A 20,126-nucleotide genomic window follows, 5' to 3' on the forward strand; every position below is an offset into this window, starting at 1 on the left:
GCTCGAAAGACAACTGTACTACTGAAGCGGCACAACTGCATATGAAAATTTTTTCGTAACTTTACGTTTGTTGTCTTGAAAATCGGCAACTGGATATAAAATTTCTCGGTTTTCCGCAGTCGGCTGGTCTTTCCACTATGAAATTCTCGTCCACAATTTTTTAAGCGCGTAGCGTGCACATGAAAAATTAATGTATTGTTAGATACATCTATATTAGCAGCAAACACAAGAGGACTGCTTTTAGTGATTTCAGTGAAGTCCCTATTCGGGCGCCAAGTGCGGTGTTTTTTTTTTTTTAATATTTATATTTCGATTAAATTATTATTCTCTTATGAATATTCAGAAATCTGTTGTGAGTGTTGCACCACTTCTTGGCGGGAAGTGCAAAGACTTTTCAAAGAAGCTGATATGTGACCTGAAATCATTTGCAGAAGGCGTAGCGTTCTCAAGATCAAGAACAGAGTTCACACTGCCACTTTATTTGTGTCGTGATCATGTTCGACCACGATCGGATATGAGACACAGCAACTACGAACAGAGAAACCTAAAGGACCAGACAGAGCTGGAAATTTTCTTTGCTAACTACACCACACGTTAAAAGAAATTGGATTTAAATCACAAACAAGGTAAATGGCCATGCGCCTTCTGCCTTAACTACGACGTTTGCGAACATGCAGTCGGTTCCTGGTAGCTGTATGAAAACTATAAAAACACCGTTACTTCTGTTGCCATTAATAGGAGATGGATAGCACAGAAATACGTTAAGTAATAAGCAGGCACTACAGCATTTGAGAGCACAATAACCAATTTAATTACCTTAGTCAGTGTTGCTAACAATAGGCTCCGTACAGTTTTAATGTTCTATCCTCGATATTTCATCTTAGATGCACACATAAATTCTGCACTGAACAATAGTAATATTTTATAATAACTAATTAGTGATTACGGACTGCCGTCTTTAAAAAATGCACCAGGACTGTGATAACAGGAGAGGATTACAATTCTTCAGCTGTCAAAAAATAAGAAACACAAAATATCGCTACCGACACAATTTATGAACACTTCGTATTCTGCGCCGTGGCGCGTGAGATATTCTTTGAAATATCAGGTGGTCGCCGCTCAGCGACGATCTAAGAAATTTGTACACAAATTTTATGGCTTTTATGAGCCTGCATGGTTAGATTATCGAATGTAAGTTTATTTAAGCTATCGAAACAGATACTAATATTACAACTCATAAGTTATAAAACCGACTTCAGTATTTGCTTAGATGCCACTTTATTGTGAAAAATCTTTAGATCTTAACAAAGGATAACAACAATATAGTATTTCTTGATTTAGAGGGCAGGTCAACTGCAATTCACTTTGAAAATTCTGAAGGTAGCAGTAATAAAAAGGGACATGGTAGCAGCCTCTCCCCACCCGTTATTCAAACATTGGACTGAACAGGCAGTAAATGGAACCCAAAGAGAACATCGGAATGAGAAGTGGGATGAGAACATATATTGCCGATAACATGTTAATTTGGTAGGAGACGCCAAACGACTTGAAAGATTTGTTGAACGGCATTTATAGTGTCTTGAAAGGAATTTATAAGATGAACGTCAACAACAGTTAAACAAGGGTAAGGGACTGTTGTAAAATTAAGCCAGAAGAAGTTAGTTTAGGTCATGAGACCCAAAAAGTAGTAGACGGGTTTTGCTATTCGACCAACAAAATAACAGCCGATGGCTGAAGTAGAACCGATACGAGACCGACTGGGAGTAGAAAGAAATATTATCTCTCTGTACGTAAAAAAAAAAAAAAAAAGAAGACCAGACGGATTTACTGACTCACTATCTTCCAGCCCATACGCTGAGGATACAAACTTGAAATTTGAGAAGGATGTTAATCTTAAACTGTGGTCACCGTTTAAAAAAGAATTTTTCGAAATTCCACTTTAATTGGGTGAAATTGAGATGACGGCGTTTTTGAAAATATATCGCTATTAGGCACTTTTGATGGTAGAAGAACGAAAACGAGTGTTCGGGCTTTCAATCAGAAATACAGAAATAAGTGTTTCAGCATTTTTGGAGATTCACCCATAAGAAACAGGGGATGAAAAATTTCATGGGACATATTTCATTATGAGAGCCGTTTTAAAGCTAAATCTATGAATATTTGTATTTGGCTATTTGATTATAAATAAAAGAATGATTTTCTTTGAGGTTTTTGGAAATTCAACAACTAAGTGGGAGAAATAGGAGACGAAAGTTTTTATTGCAATGCTTCATGATTTAAAAAAAAATTGTAGCTAAATCTTGTAACATTCGTATTTGGCTTCTCGGTGAAAGTTTTAAGATAAATATTTCAGTGGTTTTGGAAATTCAACCAGTCGAGTGTGAAATAGGGAATGAAAACGTTTATTAAAATATTTCGTTATATTAGAACATAGAGAGTTGTGATCTTATAACTATAGGCATCCTTTAAGAAAGAATTTTTCGAAGTGGGGGTGAAAAGTGATTAGAATATATGCCGCTGTTAAGGAAAGTTTGAAGCTAGGATACGAAAAATGGTATTAGGTTTCTCAGTCAGAAATAAAAAAAAGATACATGAACGTAACATTTTGCATGTAGGGCATCCACAGATGAAATAATTCCATGTTGAATAAAAAGGACCACGGGCACTGTTTAAAATATTTATTCAAAGACACCATCGGTTTCGAAAACTATATGTGCAACCTCAGGAGTTGATATTTGTATTAAGGAATTTATCAGTTATATTTTTCGGAATGGTATGTAATGGATAATAAAAGCGACTAGGTTTGTGTTTATTTACTGTCAAACCTTAAAAACAGGTGTGTTTAAAAACCAGTGAAAGCCCATCTCTCGACATTCTCAAGGTGTTTTTATTGGGTTCTTTTTTAGGCTTCAGGATGGCCTTAGCAACTTTTTCATTAATGAACTTTTTTAAAGTTGAGAGCTGAAAATTTTAAGTAGCAGACACAATGGCTTTTATTTTCGATTATCTGCCGTTGTTAAAATTTTGATATATTGTTTTACACCTCTCTATAAAGATAAACATCTGATATTGCAAATATGATTTGTAAAACTTGCCATGTCGTTGAAAAAAGATTTTGAACAGTCGCAGACAGCTTTCTTGTTCAACACAAAAATACGTGATCCATCGTTTCCGGAAAATGAACCAGGGAATGAAATAGTGGGTGAAATATTTTTTTTGAATAAAGCGCTATTAAAGACTACCAGACCATTTTTAAAGCTGTATCTACGAAACTTGCTATTTGACTCCTCAGCTGGAAGCAAGAAAATATGTGTTTCAGTGCCTTTGGAAGTTCAACTCTTAAGGGGATAAAATATGGAATTTAAAGGTTCATGAAAACATTTCGTTATGAAAGCAGAATTGCTTTTTGTTCAGAAGTACATTCGGAAAAGACCATGCTTCTATGGCCTTAATTAGCTTTAAATCTTTAGGAGGTGTTGCAGTCTGTGAACTAAATCAAAGAAAGCTGTTTAACAGACTCGCGCTAGTAACTATAAAACCACGTATCCGATTTGTCTTTTTCTTTTTTTAACTCGCTATAGGGAAGAATTCTAATTAAACCTGTTGGAACACTTTAATTATGCCGAGACTGGCAGCCATGCAAAGCATCTCAAACTCTTTTGTAGATGGTAGAAATAGGCGTAACAACACAGAATTTACTTTGAAGAAAAAATAATCCGTGCAGACGATACAGACTGTGGAGCGAAGTGGCGGGTGCTAAGCTAGTCTAATACAGAATTAAGTATTGGGAAGTATTATCTGAAAGTATTTATTTTCAGTGCAGATAAAAGTGGAAAGTGGAAAATAGGCAGTTATAAACAGGAACAAAATAGGAACTTTTCGAATGGGATTTTGAGGAGAGTGCTGCAGATTAAATTGGTACTTAGAACAACTAGTGGAGGAGTACAAAGACTGTGGAGAAAAGAATCATAGTTAATGAAGGAATCCGTTGGGGGGATAGGCCCTGTGGCATCGTAGTGTAGTCAGTTTGCCTTTTGAGGGGAGTAAGGTATTTTGCAACCATTATATCTATAACCATGCACAAAACAGTTTTCGTTTCTCCAGTATGAGGTGGATTAAATCTACTTGAGCGAATAAAAGCATAAGGCGGTACCTAAACATAATAGAAAATTCTATGTTGAACATATGTGTTGTATGTATCACAACACAGACAAAACTATAACTAACACTATTTTGTTTCTGCTACATCGCGAAAAAACTATCTCTGAGTACACAATCGCAGGCATATTTTCTTACATGTAAAACGATTCACGTGACGAAGTATTTTTGATTCACGAAGATTTATGGTTAATTGTGTGTTTCTAAAGTAAACACAAATTCCTCGATTGAAGTCCGGCCATCCATATATAAGTTATTCGTGATTTCCCTAAATCGCCCCACGCAAATACCGCGATGGTTCCATTGAAAAGTTATCTACCGATTTCCTTTCCCATCCTTTTGTAATCTGAGGCTGTGTACTCTGTCTCTAACGACGTCGCTGTCGTAAGAAAGTCCTTCTTTTCTTTCTTTGTGATCGACTAAGGGGCTTCACAGGAAGCCCTTAAGTGTTTCTTATTCCCCAGTGTGTGGAATTCGAAAGGCTATTTTTGGATTTTCTGTGATTCCAATAGTCGTTCAAAGCAATTTACATTTTAATTTGAGTAGGATGAGCGTTTCATAAGCAAATGTCTTTTTGATTTTGCAGGTCTCAGGCTATCACTAGCTTAAATCCTATCTTTAATAAACAGGTATAGCTTCAGGATTTGAACAAAATAATTATTTTGCGAATGAATATATCAGGTAAGAATCTTTGAAGCAAGGTAAAACATTATTACAAAAATGTTTTCCATCATACATTGAACCTCTATAGATGTAATTAGGCTCTCTGAAGATGATACCCTAATCTATAATGATAAGTTAAACTTCCTGAAAACATCTGCACAAATATTGCACAAATATTCAGTCAGAGCTTTACAAGATTTTGAAGTGGTCCAAAGACTGACAAGTCGCTTCACAAAAAAAAAAAAAAAAAAAAAAAAAAGGAAATCATATGACTATAGTATCAATGAGAGACAACTGGAATCGTTCCACTCATACGAACACCTGGGGGTAAGAATTTGTAGCAGTCGCAAGGACAGGATTAATTACAGTGCACAGTACCCTTTACGCAATCATTTTGCGTGCGCTCCATACGCAACTGAAACATGAAGAAACTGTATGAGATTTGGTCAGCTTGCTTTTCGTTTTCAGTGGAAGTAATGTGAGCTGTCTTTTTACTCGATGTGTCGTACTTTTTACCTGTACACTGGATATTTTTCAGACATGAGTCTTCAATAGTTCTGAATACAAGCAATATGATCTTTGACTTTCAGTATGTGGCATTTCCTCCAGTGCTGATGTGCGAAGTCCCTCTCAAGTTTGGTTAATTTTCGACTTTAATGTCTCTGGGAGGTATTAATTTTGGAATAACCTTGCACTAGAGTCGACACAATAATTAACTAATATTCTAGCCGTATCGATGTTTGAGAGTCAGTGTCATGATAAAGTCATTGATATCTAATAAAGGCAGTCACCTCTAGCTGTTAAGCAGATTCAAAAAGAGTTTCAAATTTCAGTATCGTCGGAAACAATGCTGGCCAGACATATCACAAGGTTACGAGAATCGACAAGCTATTGACACAAGTGAACTGCACCTATACCGCATAGCGTGGATTTGATAGTTAATATTATTGAAGTCAGTTAATAAAGTCACTGCCTTTAAAAGTCCACAAAACTGTTTCACATTAATTATTTCTCCTTTTTAACTAAACAATTTTCGTTAAGACTTGAAAATCTTAATCATCTGTCCACTTACATTCACAGTTTTTCGCAGGTTGAAGCTTTGTCAAATAAAATCCAATGTATTCTCCTTTCCAATACATTTCCCCAGATCAGAACTTTTCCAATACAATAATAGTCATCAGTGCTCTCCAGAGCGACACAAAAGAACACAAGGAACAAGGACAGGGAGAGACAGAAAGAAAGGGTCACATCGCTATTTCTAAGAAAAGGAAAACAGAAAATGTCTCATCTTTAGCTTCGTAACCCACATACTCTTAGGAATCTAATTATTCCAATATGAATACTGTATGTCGAATATTTGATAAATTATATGAACAAATTTTTGTTGTTAAAAATTTTAAGTTACAAGTAGCATTGTTGTTGCCAGTAGAGCATTCAGTGAGAAGCACGTGAGAGTGTACGGTGTTGTCACGCTGCTATGCGGTCTGGAAATAACTAGCAGAAAACTGAGGTGCAAATGCAGAGGTTGTTGCTTTTTGGAAACATGATTTTGTAAAGACTGATTCGAAAAGCGTAAAGATATCCAGGTAATTTGGCTGCACTGCTTGTTCGTTCATTGTGTAATTTTTAGCATGATTTTTCTCTATTGTTTCGACGAGGGTGAAAAAAAAACCACCTACTAAAATGGCTTGTTCTCATACTTTCGAAACTCCTTTGCAAATTTTGTCTTGTATTACGTGGCACAGTAATATTTATGAATGAGAAAGCCATTCCGTAAAGATTGTTGTGATTGTTGAAGATTGAGCTTCATTAGTCACAATACAGTTTTTGACTGCTAATTTCTCCTATTTCGTTCAGTAAATTTACTTTCTACGAACGTCTCCTCTAGAAAGTTTTGCTTTCTAATCATGTGATGCCGCATTGCACTTAGAAGAATACAGTCGTTCTTTTGTAAACGCTCGTCGCCAGTTTTGTAAAGGCCTCGTCGCTGCTGCTGTGGATGCCGAGTTGCTACTTGTGTTACGGTAGGCCGAGTTTGTGAGTTCGTGAAACGGCTTCTGATGCAGTACACCGGTAAGCCAATTTCTCCATGCAACTGTTACACAGTTATGCCTTGGGGTCAGGTAACAGGGTAGGAGAACGAAGGTTCTACAACAACCCAACAAAGTCACAGAAATGAGTAAAAAAGGTTTACTTATTCTTGTGACTTGTTGAATAATGAAGTCTGCCACACTGCATGTAATGTAACACAAAAAAATGCCTTCAGTGGATAGGTGCAAATAATCTTAGGTAAACTACACAACACATAGCAAATGTAGTTTACAACTGTCTGTTCACTTCTAAGAGGTTACTAAACGACGTTCCCTGTCTAAGTCAGCCTTGAACGATGATCTATAACCAAGAGAGCGGGAAGTGATAGCCTATCTATAGAATAGGTTTCTATCCGTTGTCGTCTGGTCATGGGCGGATTGTACTCGGCAGGCAATTGGCCGAGGCGAAGTCGATATCTTCAACCTTAGCGCCGCCCTTGACGCGCAGGTGGCGAGTCTCTTATGGCACTGGAACTTCCTCGCGTCTTTGCGCTTGTGATGCTTTCGCCCTGGCTATCTTGTTCGGACGACATGGTACGTTCGGGCTTAATGTATGAGGTGGTTAGCGTAGTTGCTTATCCTTGCATTGCACTTGTGCAAGGTTTCTTTTCTGTGGCTGGTTTGTTGATGCACTGCCGTTCAACACTTTCGAGCAATACCGAGTTTCCGATATCACAAGGTAAGTCACAAAATTTGTTAGTGACAATGAAACATTACAATCAGAATACTGCAAATAATTCACAGTTAAGTACTGCATTTCAAAATAATCATAGGCTTCAGTTTAGGCAAACTTTAGTTCACATCTCATTTCTTATGCAGACTTTCTTACTCTTTCAGTGCTGTGCTACATTCGCGTGTGTGTTTAAAGTTTCGAATTTTATTTGGTCACTTTACGTGCGTAGATTTACAGGTCATTTTAATTGAAGCATTTTGGACAGTTATTATTTCAAAGTTCAGCTAGCAATTTTATGTCTAATTCTTGCTGTGTTAGTTTCGTGTGTTGGAATTGCAAGGCACGTACTGTGACGTCATGCATTGTACCACTGTTTACTGCACTGCAAAATACAGAATTTCACAGGGTAGCTCATTTAGTATAGAGTTTTCAATTAGTTTGGGTAAAAGCTGACTGCAGTACAGTTTCGCAGTATCAGATCGATCAGGCGACCGTTTGTATCAGACAGCGTATACGAAATCACAACACTTGCGCTGTTCAGGTCAACATTGAAAACAGACACACACGAAACTTAGAATAAGAACCCATCTGTTATACACAAAAAATAAAACAGTTACACCATGAACTTCACTGTCATTTATGGGGTATAGCTGTGGATTTAGTAGATGGATCTATCACTGAAACTGAAGAACTTGCTAGATAACCTGACACAAGAGATCACGAGCCACTGATAACCGTCCACGCACATCTGCCATGAGCTTCAGCACAGCTGGGGCGCGAATAGCAATGTTGGTGCCTCACATGAGTGTCGCATATCCAAGCAGTTAAACTTTGGGCAAAGTAGAGGCAAAATATTGGCTAAACGCCATAAGAAACGATTTTGAAAGTTTAGCATTACTTTGTGGCTGCAATAAAATATGGTACGGAAAGATTTTAACCATTTGGTGGACTGGTCTCTTTCTTCAACTTACACTGCACAACAACCCTCATGAAGGATACGACCGTATTGTGAGAGACACTGTCGCAGAAAGCCATCTTACTGAAACTTCCTGGCAGATTAAAACTGTGTGCCGGACTGAGACTCGAACTCGGGACCTTTGCCTTTCGCAGGCAAGTGCTCTACCAACTGAAACATCCCCCAGGCTGTGGCTAAGCCATGTCTCCGCAATATCCTTTCTTTCAGGAGTGCTAATTCTGCAAGGTTCGCAGGAGAGCTTCTGTAAAGTTTGGAAGGTACGAGACGAGGTACTGGCGGAAGTAAAGTTCTGAGGACGGGGTGTGAGTCATGCTTGGGTAGCTCAGTTGGTAGAGCACTTGCCCGCGAAAGGCAAAGGTCCCGAGTTCGAGTCTCGGTCCGGCACACAGTTTTAATCTGACAGGAAGTTTCATATCAGCGCACACTCCGCTGCAGAGTGAAAATCTTATTCCGTCTTACTGAAGATAATATGGGGATGGAGAGTGAAAAGAAACACTACTTACGTGATCGTGGAGGAAACAGTTATCAGTCTCCACGATTCATTGCATACCAGCAAGACAAAAAAAAATTGTCCTGAGCATACTTACGGCAAGAAGTGGATGTCAAGAATGGACATTTGGCGGCATTGTTATCCCATGAGCGACAAGTGTGTTCTTTCAATTTTTTATTCAATGTAGTGTGACAGTGGCGTCTACCTAGTGCATTCAATAAGTAGAGATTTGGGATAGAATGCCGGAGATGGTGGGTTTGATTCTAGAGGTAGCCTAGGTGTATTCTAATTTTTGTTTGCGTGGTGTGGTGCTCTACACTGAGGTGACGAAAGTGCCGGATCTCCTTATGTCCGGCGCAGTGCAACAGTTCGACGTAGCATAAACTCAACAAGTCGTTGGAAGTCACATAAAGAAATACTGAGCCATACAGCCACTGTATCCGTCCACAGCTGCGAAAGTGTTGTCAGTGGAAGATTTTGTGCACGAGCTTACCTCTCGATTATGTCCAATAAACGTTCCGTGAGTGATATGGATGGCCAAATTATCCGTTCAAACTGTCCAGCATGTTCTTCAAACCAGTCGCTAACAACTGTGGCCCGGTGAGAGGCCGCACTGTCATCGATAAAAACTTCATCTTTGTTTCGGAACATGTAGTCCATGTATGACTGTAAATGGTCTCCATGTAGCTGAAAATAAACATTTGCAGTCATTGGCCGGTACAGTTGGACCGGAGCACACAGTCCATTTGACGTCAACACAGCCCCCACTATTATGGAGCCACCACCAGCTTTCACCATACCTGGTTGACAACTTGGGGCTTTGGCTTGAGCGATCTGCCCCAAACTCGAATCCTGCCATCAGCTCTTGCCAACTGAAATCGGGAATCATCTTACCAGGCCACGATATTCCAGTCGTCTAAGGTCCAACCGTCATGGTCCTGAGCCCAGGAGATGCGCTGTAGGCGATGTCGTTCTGTTAGCAAAGGCACTCAACGTCGGTCGTCTACTGCCATAGCCCAATAACGCCAAATTTCGGCGCAGTGTCTTAATGCGAACGATCGCCGTACGTCCCACACCGATTTCTGCGGTTATTTCACACAGAGCTGTCTGTGTTTTAGCACTAACAGTTCTACGCAAACGCTGCTGCTCTCGGTCGTTAAGTGAACGCCATCGACCACTGCGTTGTCCGTGGTGAGAGGTGCTGCCATAAATTGAAATGTGCCATGATTCTAGCTCCAAATACCATTACACGTTGGAAGTCTGTTAATTCATGTCATACGGCTATAACTACATCGGATACTGTTTCTCATAAGTCAGTGTAGTACAATGACAGATCCGCCAATGCACTGCTCTTTTACATCTTGTATACACGATGCCACCGCTATCTGTATATGTACATATCGCTACCCCGAGAATTGTTTTCACCTCCTTGTAAATATACACGGACTCTTCATCTAACACATGTTACTATGGATTCAAATACCTCCTCCCACCATTGTTCCTTGATTAAGGGATTACGTTCCCATTAGGTCTAGCTCCAGTTCAAGAAGTAACGTGGAAACTAAGTTACTATTTTTGTAGTCCTCACTACACTACAAGTTTCAATCCCAGCGCTTCTGGGATTCCGTTTTCAGTTCTTCATTAATTAGTAGCATTATTATTAATTACGTCGATGTAAATGTGGATAAATACATTGCATTACCGCTAGTTACATTTATAAAATACAGAACCAAATCTGTGAATTTCCAGAATACTTTTGCTGCACTTGATTGTAAAGAATTCACATTGAATACTCGTACGCTGTTTATCATGCTGTATCAGTGTCATGGTTAATTGTTAAATTCTTTTTATTTCAGTCTTTGATCACAATATAAATCCTTTTGACGATGACCGGCTTCAGTCAGTAATGGCCATTTTCGGATCGTATCTGCAAGCCAGCTTAACTCTTCATGTAAAAGCCTTCGTCCTCAGGTTCAGTGTCACGCGTTGTACACGGCCTTCGGAACGTGTTCAGAAGTACTGCGTACGTTCTGCTGTCATGTCATCAGTCCTGTCCTCACATGTATGTTGGTGAGAACTGCACGATTAAACTTACGTCTAATGCCATGGTTTGAAAACGGACGCGATTACCCGAAACTAGTCACACAAAAAAATGAATATTATAGCAATGGTGCCGGTTGTTGAAGGAAAATGAAGAGTTTATGAACCAGATCTGCATTTCTAGAAGTCATGTATCATACATACAGCTAATGTGTAGATGACATTGTCGTTGAGAACATCACTCACTAAAGGGACTTCTTCTACAAAATCTTCACCATTAATCTGTGTGTCCAACAGTAATCCAAAAGTATTGTGAAACTACTACGCCGATTTCGTCAAGGAATGAGCTATTACTTACATCGGTGTTGTCATCCATAACTCGTTCATAAAAATGTCACCAATGATAACTTATAAATGGGATGCTGCGTATTAGGAACGGCAGCTGTTTTCGTGGAATGCACGGTTTAAATACGTTGTTTCACACATAATGCGTAAGTTACGACGTAGTTAATGCACAATTAACGTACTCCATGCTATAGTAGTACATGCACTGATCAGCCAGAACATTATGACCACCTACCAATTGCCGGTATGTCCACCTTTCACACGGATAACAGCGGTAAAGCATCGTGGCATGGAAGCAATGAGGCCTTGGTAGGTTTCTGCACACACGTCACACACTTCCCGTAAATTTCTGGTCGGGAGGGGATGATCTCTGACGCCACGTTCAGCCACATCCCAGATGTGGTCGATCGGTTTCATATCTCATTTGTGAGGCCCGCACATCGACTGGAACTCGTCATTGTGTTCCTTGAACTACTCCATCATACTCCTGGCCATGTGACATGGCGCATTATCTTGCTGAAAAATGCCACTGCCTTCGGGAAATATAATCTTAATGAAGGGATGTATGTGGTCTGCAACCTCAGTACGATCTTTCTTGTCCTTCATGGTGCTTCACGGTGTCTTTCTCAAGCTACGCTGAACCCATGGATGCCCACGTGAATGTTCTCCATAGTACAGTGTCAAGTAGCTGTTACCCGGAAGACGACGGATTCGCGCCCTCCCATCAGCATGTTAAAGAAGGTATCCGGATTCATCAAACCATGGAACGCTCTACCACTGCACCAACGTCCAGTACCGATGGTCAAATGCCCATTTCAGTCTTGGTTGCCGATACTGGGGTGTTAACTTTGGCACATGGATCTATAGTCGGCTGCGGAGGTCAGTCTTTGTGAGTGTTTGGTGCAGTGTGTCCCGATACGCTTGTACTCTGCCCCTCTTTAAAGTCTGATGTTAGTTGCGCCACAGTTCGCCGCGTGTCCTGTTTTACCAGTCTGCCGAGCCTACGACGCCCGACATTTATAATGAAGGATGGCTACTAGCCCCGGCCCCTGGACGTGATTTCAGCTCTTTGTATGCCCTTTCTTTTTCCTGGTGGTCTTTGGGATCACGGCCGTTCTCTATTGCAAGGAAATGAAACGCCTACAGCCGTCCTTTTGACCTTATTTTTGTGTAGCTACCAGTTTCGGCTCTTCAGTGCACCATCTTCTGGCCTTAGTTGACGCTGAATGGTTTATGACGACCCATATACACGCTGCACCAGTGGCCAACATAACTGGCTTACGCAGACTATCTGTAACTGTGATGTCAGTACTCCAACCATAAACTGCCAATTGGGTGGCGTGCTGGCATCACAGTTACGGTGATGTTGGCCACTGATGCAGCGTGAATATGGATCATGATAACCCCCTTCAGCATCAGCTAAGGCCTGAAGATGCTGCACTGAAGAGCCGAAAATGGTAGCTACACAGTAAATAATTTCATAAGAACGGCTGTAGATGTTTCATTTTCTCCAATGCTTCCACCTTGGTTACGCCAAGTAATGAAGACACTCACGGCAGCACGCCTCGAACACCCAGCTTCCCGTGCAGATTCCGAAATGCACGAGCCGAGCTTCGAGGCCATAACAATCTGTCCTAGGTCGTACTCAGGTAGATGGCACGTCTTCCTCATTCTGCACACGGACAGCACACTCATTAACACTGCGTACACCGTGCGTGCGTCTGACTAGCAGACAATCCACACCAGGTGACGCTCTTATCACCTGGACGGGCTTATATCGATAGTGGGCATGTAGTTATAATGTTCTGGTTGATCATCGTATGCCGAACATCCGCTTTGGGCTTCGTATAAGGCAGTGTAGTAGACTCACAGCACACACAAATAAGAATATGTCGAAATGGATAATTTGGTATTATACCAGGCTGATAATAAGGCTGATGATGCTCGGTAGATATTTACCTGTTTTATCATTCCATCCCTGCTCATTAATGCTTGGAACCTGGACATCATTCTGTTGAGCCAATCCCAATATCCCAATAACTGCGCTCTGTAGATCGTACCTCTGGTTCGTTTTCCCTCTGGTCGCGGAGGGGCGCTCTTGCTTCGCGTCTTCCGGTTTGAAATGTTTGTGACGCGGGTGAATGTGGAACGGAGTGTCCGGGGAACGTGGAGGAAGTCTGTTGGAGCAAACGGCTGTTGTCACGCGCCGGTGATCGGTGTCTTGACCGTTTCGCTCTGAGGGAACCGTTCCAACGGAAACGACTTCGGTTATGATTAGCTGATTCCGGTGCTCTGAAAGTGCACCTCTTTCCAGTTAGCGGGCCCTGACGTGTGATTTAGTTCCGAGGCGTTAGCGGATTCCGTTGTCACTACCGTGCCCTCCGTGTGTCTTCCCCGAGTTGTAAATTTGTGCTTTCTGGGAAGTTTGGATGCGCCATAGTGTGGTCTTGTATCATTTGCAGAAACTATTTGAGTCAGCCCACCTCTGTTTTCGCTGAGCACCCTGTGTTGCTTTCCTGAAAAGTAACTCAGCTGTAGTTCCCAGGTGTGACGACTGTGGTTATAGTCTTTTATTGTTCTGTTTCAATTATTTTTCTCTTTGCCTAATGATACCTACTATATTTTGAATACTGATCTGGCCGGATATATTAGTATACTCGGTGCACTGCAAGAGAGCTGTGAAATTTTCTTTATTGGAACCATTCGGTGTCGTAAGGCGAGATTCCTATCTGATTGTTAGAGTGTGATTGGGTCTGCAGGCTGTCTTGTGCTGGTGTCTGAGCATTATATTGTTAATGAAACCAGGATTTCAACCTGGAAAAGTTCCAATTGTTATTTAAAAACTACTTAAACTATGTTTGCAGCTTGGTTATGTTAATAAACTTACTCTCGGTTCTTGCCAGTGTTTGAATTATACTACGAGGGCCGTTCAGAAAGTAACCTCCGGTTGATTTAAAAAAATACACCGAGTTAAATAAAAATATTTTAATATATACATCTTACAACTACATCTTTGCACTATTTTTCTACATAGTCTCCATAGCGATTGAGGCACTTATCGTATCTCTTCACAAGCTTTGAAATTCCTTCTGCATAAAAATCACCCGCTTGTGCCTGGAGCCAGCCTGTGACCGCATCTTTGAGCTCTTCGTCGTCATCAAACCGCTGTGACCCGAGCCATTTCTTCAAATGCATGAAGAGGTGATAATCACTTGGCGCCAGGTCTGGGCTGTAAGGTGGATGGTTGATAACGTCCCACTTGAAGGACTCAAGAAGGGCCGTTGTTCTGCGAGCAGAGTGAGGACGGGCGTTATCGTGCAAAAAAAACGATACCGGAAGTCAGCATACCACGGCGTTTGTTCTGTATAGCCCGTCGTAACTTTTTTATTGTTTCACAGTACACGTCTTGATTAATGGTCTTACCACGTTCCATGAATTCAACCAACAACACCCCTTTGGCATCCCAAAACACCGTTGCCATCAGTTTTCTGGCAGAAAAATCTTGCGAGCCTTTTCTTGGTTTGGTAGGCGAATTTGAATGTGCCCACATCTTTGATTGTTCTTTTGTCTCAGGGTTCACGTACTTAATCCAGGTTTCGTCACAGGTCACGATTCTGTTTAACAATGGTTCTCCTTCGTCCTCATAACGTGACAGAAAGTCTAATGCAGAGGCCATTCTTTGAGTTTTGTGGTGGTCGGTAAGAATTTTGGGCACCCATCGTGCACAGAACTTACGGTAACCCAATCTTGCTGTCACTATCTCGTACAAGAGAGTCTTAGAAATCTGTGGAAAACCAGTAGACAACTCCGACATTGAGAAACGTCGATTTTCACGAACTTTTGCATCAACTGTCTGAACGAGTTTGTCAGTCACCTATGATGGTCTACCACTCCTCTCTTCGTCATGAACGTTTTCTCGTCCACTTTTACATAAACGTACCCATTCACGGACAACTCCTTCACTCATAACTCTTGGTCCGTACACGGCACAAAGCTCACGATGAATAGCTGCTGCAGAATATCCTTTGGCTGTAAAAAACCTTATGACAGCACGCACTTCACATTTGGCGGGGTTTTCTATTGCAGCACACATTTCAAACTGCCACAAAAACTAAACTAGCGCAGGTACGACGTTCACTCGACCACGGCTTGATGCCGACTGACCTGTTGAGTGCGTGAACGCACAGATGGCGTCGCTACTCCCCCCACAACCCGCACTGTGACCAATCGGAGGTTACTTTTTGAACCGCCCTCGTATTATCGAACTTTAGTTTAACTTGCTGATAGGTGCCAGTACCGAGAGCTGCCAGATTTGAATGATACGAAAGTGTGTTGTACGATGTTCAGCCGTTCATTAAATTTAAAATCAGCTATGAGCACTTTTTCACAGTATCCAAAAAACTTTGTGTTACCATTTATGCTTATATTTCATTTTCCACCTACCTTCCCCTTACAATTTTCAACTGATCATGGGTTTTTCAAAAGAAGGAAAGGAACGAAATGTGTTCGGAGAATATTTCGATTTGCAACTAACTGAGAACTCGTTGCACCTCACGAGTGTGCGTGTAGATAAAGTAATTTGCAGCTTTAGCATAGCAGCGGGACAAGATCAGCACTGCAACGCTTTATCCAGATTTGCGCAGAATAGAGGTAAGGACTAAATGTTTTTATGTTTTTTTTTTTAATTCAGTCAGGGCCAACTTACATTATTTCCGTTTTGTGTATCACTTTTAGCTCTGGGATCTGGGATCAGTTTTGCAAAACTGATTATCGTTGAAATAGCGCATCACTTCACTGCAATTTGCATTTATTGTAACACTTGGAAACAGACAAAGAAAATGTCGCGTGTTACACTTGACAGATAATAGCACTAGAACAATAATAAACACCTGATTCAGTTTTCTGCGCTTTACTTAAACAGCCGAATACAATTTAAGTTCTCCCATAAATATAAATATGCACGTAGGCGCGTTAAAGAACTGGTTATGAAACAGTGACTTATAATATCAAGGCAGGCACACTCCATTGAAAGGCAAAATAATTAGTAAGTTTACACATTGACTAGAACTGACAAATCTATACTCCAAGGAGCCGCAATCCATCCAAACACCCCAAAAATGGCAACTTAATTGCTACCTAGAGTAACAAAATTAAGAATAGCATACTTATAGATTGACTTGAATAAAGAATAAATGACACGTACACGGCTTCTGACGGCCGACAAACTGTGTTGGGCTATTGAGCAGTGATTAATTTAAGCTAGCCACAACATACGCTAACCAGGTTAGTGGCGTATTTGAAGACAAGCGTCGAGCAAAACCCTGGTCAGAAGGTAATGGAACCAGTACTAATTTATAACTAACTACAGCATTAAAACCAACTGATGACAGGTTGACATTTACCGATGTGGCGCACGATGGACAGTCAATAGACTGAACACTCAGCTAAAACCCAAGTATAGTGCTGAGGAGCGAAATGCCCAGTCCAAAGCATGTTTAGGGCAAACACCTAGTTTGAGAACAACACAACCATGAAACAACAGGATGATGTTGCAGCTTGCAGTACAAATGCCGGAGCCCCAATATAGCCTTAACCAAAAGCAGGACTAAAGCACACTAGTTTAACGCCCAATTAAAGTTTCCAAGACAATCAAAACTAGCAGGATTTCCTTACGCGCCAGACGTGGCAACACTTCCGTTCATACCCCAGAATCAACTAGCGCAACATAAACCATTAACACATTTCAGATAATATTTTAAAACAACATACTTAAATACCTTTGTTTACCACAAGCCTTAATAGGTTAACAGGTTAGGCTCTGTTATTGGTGGCACGCAAATGAGGTAGCAAGTTAAGGTCTACAATTCTACTTTGCCATTTAACTCGCATCGTTAAGACAAAAGAAAGAATCCAGCTACTTAATTGTAAGTCACTACTTGGATTCAGTATTTGACGATGCGCTTAAAATCAACAGACTAAGGTGAGAGTCAAGTTTACTTTCACAAGCAGCATACGCATAACACGAACATAAGGTGAATATTAAATCAACTGAGCCTTGTTCAGTCATTCACACCCCGACATCCGCAGTCAGAGTTCCCGCAAACTCGGCAGGCAGCTGGCTCAGCAACGCCACAGCGCCCTCTGGCTAGGGTAAGAAAACAGCAGAGCGCGAAGTGGGGATTTCAAAAGGAAGCGCTACAGACACGGAGGAAACGCAGAGAACCAACCGTGACATTTCGTCACGGTTCACTTTACGTTAGGACAATTAATTACTATTGCAATGTACCTTTGCCTTCACATTACGACAGTACAAGATTCATTACAACAGCTCATTTATTATTACAGCTCTCATCTTACACTCAGAAACAATACGCCAGTCATATTCTTATTATTTAAAGAGAACTTTCACTTGGCGATATCCTTGAACAATGTGGGCGACGTAGGAATATACTGCGAAACAGTCAGAAAAAGTATACTTCTCAGACTTACTTTAATTATTATTGTACTTTAACGCAGCCATATTTTGCTAACAATTTGTTTTGCATTTCAGCTTTGATATTACGGTTCTAGACGTGTCTTTTCCATCTGTGATTTGTTTTTATATTTTTCTATTATAATTCCGATTAATTCGATCGTCAGCAAATCATGCACTACGATGAATTTGCAAAAAACTTGTTGTTGTTGTTGTGGTCTTCAGTCCTGAGACTGGTTTGATGCAGCTCTCCATGCTACTCTATCCTGTGCAAGCTTCTTCATCTCCCAGTACTTACTGCAACCTACATCCTTCTGAATCTGTTTAGTGTATTCATCTCTTGGTCTCCCTCTACGATTTTTACACTCCATGCTGTCCTCCAATGCCAAATTTGTGATCCCCTGATGCCTCAGAACACGTCCTACCAACCGGTCCCTTCTTCTTGTCAAGTTGTGCCACAAACCCCTCTTCTCCTCAATTCGATTCAATACCTCCTCATTAGTTATGTGATCTACCCATCTAATCTTCAGCATTCTTCTGTAGCGCCACATTTCGAAAGTTTCTATTCTCTTCTTGTCCAAACTATTTACCGTCCATGTTTCACTTCCATACATGGCTACACTCCATACAAATACTTTCAGAAACGACTTCCTGACACTTAAATCAATACTCCATGTTAACAAATTCCTCTTCTTCGGAAACGCTTTCCTTGCCATTGCCAGTCTACATTTTATATCTTCTCTACTTCGACCATCATCAGTTATTTTGCTCCCCAAATAGCAAAACTCCTATACTACTTTAAGTGTCTCATTTCCTAATCTAATTCCCTCAGGATCACCCGATTTAATTCGACCACATTCCATTATCCTCGTTTTGCTTTTGTTGATATTTATCTTAGATCCTCCTTTCAAGACACTGTCCATTCCGTTCAACTGCTCTTCCAAGTCCTTTGCTGTCTCTGACGGAATTACAATGTCATCGGCGAACCATAAAGTTTTTATTTCTTCTCCATGGATTTTAATACCTATTCCGAATTTTTCTTTTGTTTCCTTTACTGCTTGCTCAATATACAGATTGAATAACATCGGGGAGAGGCTGCAACCCTTCCCAACCACTGCTTCCCTTTCGTGCCCCTCGACTCTTATAACTGCCATCAGGTTTCTGTACAAATTTTAAATAGCCTTTCACTCCCTGTATTTTACCCCTGACACATTTAGAATTTGAAAGGGAGTACTCCATTCAACATTGTCAAAAGCTATCTCTAAGTCTGCGAATGCTAGAAACGTACGTTTGCCTTTCCTTAATCTTTCTTCTAAGATAAGTCGTAAGACCAGTATTGCCTCACGTGTTCCAACATTTCTACGGAATCCAAACTGATCTTCCCCGAGGCCGGCTTCTACCAGATTTCCCATTCGTCTGTAAAGAATTCGCGTTAGTATTTTGCAGCTGTGACTTATTAAACTGATTATATTCTTCTTGAAGTCTGAGGGTATTTCGCCTGTCTTATAGATCTTGCTCACCAGATGGTAGAGTTTTGTCGGGACTGGCTCTCCCAAGGCCGTCAGTAGTTCTAATGGAATGTTGTCTACTCCCCGGGCTTGTTTCGATTCAGGTCTTTCAGTGCTCTGTCAAACTCTTAACGCAGTATCATATCTCCCATTTCATCTTCATGTACCTCCTCTTCCATATCCATAATACTGTCCTCAAGTACCTCGTCCTTGTATAGACCATCTATACACTCCTTCCACCTTCCTGCTCTCCCTTCTTTGCTTAGAACTGGTTTTCCATCTGAGCCCTTCATATCCATACAAGTGGCTTACTTTTCTCCAAAGGTCTAATTTTCTTGTAGGCAGTGTCTATCTTGCCCCTAGTGAGATAAGCCTCTACATCCTTACATTTGTCCTCTAGCCATCCCTGCTTAGCCATTTTGAACTTCCTGTCGATCTCATTTTTGAGACGTCTGTATCCCTTTTAGCCTGCTTCATTTACTGCGTTTTTAAATTTTCTCCTTTCATCATTTAAATTCAATATTTCTACTGTTACCCAAGGATTTCTACTAGCCCTCGTCTTTTTACCTACTTATCCTCTCTTCCCTTCACTACTTCATGCCTCAGAGCTACCCGTTCTTCTTCTACTGTATTTCTTTCCCCCATTCCTGTCAATTGTTCTCGTATGCTCTCCCTGAAACTCTCTACAACCGCTGGTTTAGTCAGTTTATC

General features: G+C 40.8%; 1 protein-coding gene across 1 annotated transcript in view; it reads right to left on the minus strand.

Moving 5' to 3' along the window:
• LOC126235522 (elastin-like) overlaps window positions 1–20,126 on the minus strand; it is a 141,624-nt gene that overhangs the window by 22,374 nt on the left and 99,124 nt on the right. The window lies entirely within an intron of this gene.

The sequence above is a fragment of the Schistocerca nitens genome, chromosome 2 (genome assembly GCF_023898315.1).
Source record: "Schistocerca nitens isolate TAMUIC-IGC-003100 chromosome 2, iqSchNite1.1, whole genome shotgun sequence".
NCBI lineage: Eukaryota > Metazoa > Arthropoda > Insecta > Orthoptera > Acrididae > Schistocerca > Schistocerca nitens.